At 42.2% G+C, this 3,780-nt stretch overlaps 1 protein-coding gene across 1 annotated transcript in view; it reads right to left on the bottom strand.

Moving 5' to 3' along the window:
* The window catches only part of NBR1 (neighbor of BRCA1 gene 1), a 14,167-nt gene extending 12,439 nt beyond the window's left edge, over positions 1 to 1,728 (bottom strand). The window contains exons 1-2 of the mRNA XM_010072608.1: positions 1,672 to 1,728; positions 347 to 365 (exon numbers count right to left, since the gene is read on the bottom strand). The gene's annotated coding sequence lies outside the window, so the exon portion shown is untranslated. The remainder of the gene's footprint in view (positions 1 to 346; positions 366 to 1,671) is intronic.
* Positions 1,729 to 3,780: the final 2,052 nt, after the last annotated feature.

Below are 3,780 nucleotides of genomic sequence, written 5' to 3'. Positions count from 1 at the left end.
ATGTGAATTTCCCCCATCTCAAACAATAGATGTAAGTTTAACACATGGTATCTACGGACCCTCACAACAAGGGGTGACTCCCATACCTTCTGTAAATTCTTTTAAAATAGTGCTACCGAAGGAAGAAGTTGCATACACAGCCTAAAGCCTTAACATTCCACTAAATTAGTAATTTCCAATTTGTTCCTATGGATCAAAAACCCCTTCCTTTGGGAATAATTTGATGCTCAACCACACATAAAATCCAAAAAGAAAAAAAAGCAAGCATTCTCAACTGCTTCTTCAAAACCATGAACAGCAGCTGGGGTCTCTTTACATATTTCACTTCAGTAAAGTAGTAGCTCACCTTTGCTATTCACAGAGACCTGTGAAGAGAAATAACAGTGAGTAAAAACCACTTATATATTTGAGATTCTTTTTAAATTAACATGCTTTCAGAACAAATGTACTTTTATTCAGAGTTTCTAAATAACACTCCTTCAGATATTTGTTATCGCTGCCATGTTTAATCATTAACCAATGTTGTTCTGGAGTAGACCATGTTCTTTATCAGCCTTGCTGCACAAGCAAGATCTCTGGCACCTACCAGCATTCCGAACGAACGCGGTCTCATCTACTGGAAGCAAGCTGGCACCAATACCACTGGGTTCACTATACAGGTAGCAGAGGCTGGACTCTGCTGCTTTTAATGCCCAATATGAAACACTTAACTATTCTTTTGATTCAGATACAAGCCAAGCCCATCTTCTACAGGTGCCTATTTATCAACTGTGCATACAGAAGTTACTAACACAAGCAGCTATCTAATCACTGCAGCATGGCACCATCCAGTTTACTCTATTAGTATTTGAAAAAGATCTCTAACAGATACATCTAAACATTTGTATAGATATAGGCTGGAAAATAAGGGGAGAATCTTTCCCTGAAGTGTTGCTGGAAGCATCTTGAAATTTCCCCTTAGGGGAAGAAAAAAATAAAAACAAAGATCCCCATCTCTGCAGTTCAGTAGAGCTACAAACCAAGCAGTGAACACTGAGTTTGCAAAAGTTGTGTTCTGTTTGAGAGCCACATTCTACTCTACCTCTCTAGATAAAAAGAAAGAATGAGAGTGTGAGGTTATGCCCAGCAGGAAGTTACTCAGAAAGGACAGATAGATGTAACCAGTTTGTTTTCCGAGTCAGTAATCTGCTTGGAGATTATAGCATTTGCCTAAAACAAGCAGAGGATTTGAGTACACTAGATCACCGAAGTAAACAAATGCTAATGACAGGGGACCTACATCTTTCAGAGGAAGGAGTGTAGATCGAAGAGGCAGGGCTTTACCATGGCTGCAAACATAAATAGTTACAACTACCTTATTCTGACAAAACAAAAAATAAGAAGTCCCTCAACAGAAGCATCCGTCCCTCAGAGCACACAGAACCAGTGGCTACTTCTATGTGGTGGGAAAAAGAAAGGCAGTAACCTCTAAAAACATATCTTAAAGTAAGCACGCTACAGTAGGAGCGAAACCACTAAACTAAGCTCTTTTCCTATCAAAGGGGCAAAAACACCACCTCTGATCCACATAACAGACACGTCTGAAGGACCCAGTACAAATTATCAAGAGGCAGAAAGCTTCACACCAGTCATATCTTAGTAGACTTGTTGGGAGGGTGGGGGGTATTTTACCTCATCATTATCCTCATCAATGTATTTGATCTGAATGTTGTCCAGGTCAAATGAAACTTTAACCTGTAAGAATGAAAGAACACAAAACCACAATGACACAGGACTACAAACATTTTCAGTTAATTATGACTATTAATAGGGAAAAACACTGTAAGCCTCCCACCCCTCCTTTCGGTTTCTCAGGTGAAATAAACACTGCTTTACAAAATCCATTCTGCTGGAGTTGAACAACTCTCCCCAGTGCCTTACCTCCAACCTTTACTAACTTTCTGTAATGAAAGGAAAAAAATTCATTTCTTTCATGTTTCACCTTCCCTAGCTAATGTTTACCCCAAAGTAAATATTAATAACCTTTCTACTATAAGAGGACTAGCTCAGAGTTAACGAACTCAGTCATGGTAAACATGGCAATATACAAAGGTTAAAGCCAACCAGCACTGAACACTAAGGTCTACACTAAAAAGCACCAGGAAGACAGCCCACACAGGTGAGTAGCCTTTTTTTTTCTACAAACCTATTTGTGTTTTGAGAAACTAGGGTTAATTCAAACATCAAAAAGTGCAAAGGACCTCATTCTACTACTCACCGGCTAATGCCCTGTACATCTGAACATATAAATCCGTTATAGAGATCAGAATTAGGAGAATAAAGCTGAAGCAGCTGGTTTGTAGCTTGCAGTAACAGGGCAGAACACACATCATCAAATGAAACATAAATGAAAGTGGTTGCTTCCCTGTGTTGAGCTCGTGTGCATTTTTGTATCATTTACATACACAGGCTGCATTTTTCTCAACAGAAACTCTCTCTGAAAAACCGCTATATCCAAGACACGTTCTGCTAGCCTGGACCCCACGGAAGAACACCAGCTGACTCACAAGACAGCAGACGGTTGGGACTTACACAGAGCCACAAGAGCACAATGACACAGCTACACACATTCTGCTACACATGTGCTACAGGCAGGTTCTTCCAGGGATAAATCCCAAATTAGTTTTGGGAGCGCAGCAAGAGAACCAACTCAGCTTGTCAAGAAGAAACTGTGGCTAGTACCACAAACTGCTCCCCTAAAATTCAAGGTAAAAACAACGGTCAGGTTATCCTTTACGAACACCAGACACGTTTAACAGTGCAGAGACGCGCAGTGGTGCTATGTCAGCTGCAGGAACATGACTGTAACAGAACACCACACCTTCAACCAACACACCCTCGCTCTCAGACTGCTTAAGACTAAGGGCAACACCATGCTTACACAGCAATCTACCTCCAGCTTTAACCCAAGTAGGATTCTGACTCGTTCAGACATTCCTGTAGGGTTTACTTGCCACCCGGTATTTTAAGCCTGAACTGGCACCTCTTGTAGAAGACTGAAATACACTGAGTGAAGATGATACAGTTCAAACTGCGAGTAACTCGCTGTGCAAGAACCTCCTCCAGGGTACACTGGAATATGTTAGCTAAAAAAAGGAACTAAAAAACAGGAGATAAAATACTGGCAAGATCTCTTAAGATGCAGGTTTGAAAGTAAGTTAAAAAACCACCAGAACAGTGCTATAGAATTAAAAAAAAAAAAAATCACTGCAATCTCCTCATAACCAAGGAAATCCTTACTACACAATTTCAGCGTCAGCCAATACAGGAATTTTCACTAGATAGCACTGGAAACAAACACCCAAACAAGCGCATGATGTACAGCTCTTCATACACAACTGTCTGTCCACAGATGGCCCACGAACACAGCCAGTCACATCCAAACCCGCACACTCCAAACCATCAGGAAAACAAAACCCAGAGCTCGCGGCTCAGTGCCCCAGAAAGCAAAGATCTTCAGGAAGAGGCTCTATCTGGAACTCTTCACCAAATCTGCTCGAGTGAGGAAAAGGGGAGAACAGGAGCAGACCGTACTTCAGAGGAGCAGAGTGCCAGAACCGGGTAACCGGGGAAAAGAGCAAAGCCCGTAGCTCAGGCCGGCTGCTCCCACAGCGACACATAGGGCCCGTGGAAGCTCTGCCCAGCACAGACTCGTCACGGTGCCCGAAGGTAACCGCAGCCAGTTACTGTCAGCGCCCAGAGAAACCTGAGAGCGCAGCAGAGCAAACCACCGTTCTAACA

The sequence above is a fragment of the Pterocles gutturalis genome, unplaced genomic scaffold (genome assembly GCF_000699245.1).
Source record: "Pterocles gutturalis isolate BGI_N339 unplaced genomic scaffold, ASM69924v1 scaffold19092, whole genome shotgun sequence".
NCBI lineage: Eukaryota > Metazoa > Chordata > Aves > Pterocliformes > Pteroclidae > Pterocles > Pterocles gutturalis.
The sequence above is the reverse complement of the archived record's forward strand: the minus strand, read 5'-3'. Positions and strand labels throughout refer to the sequence as shown.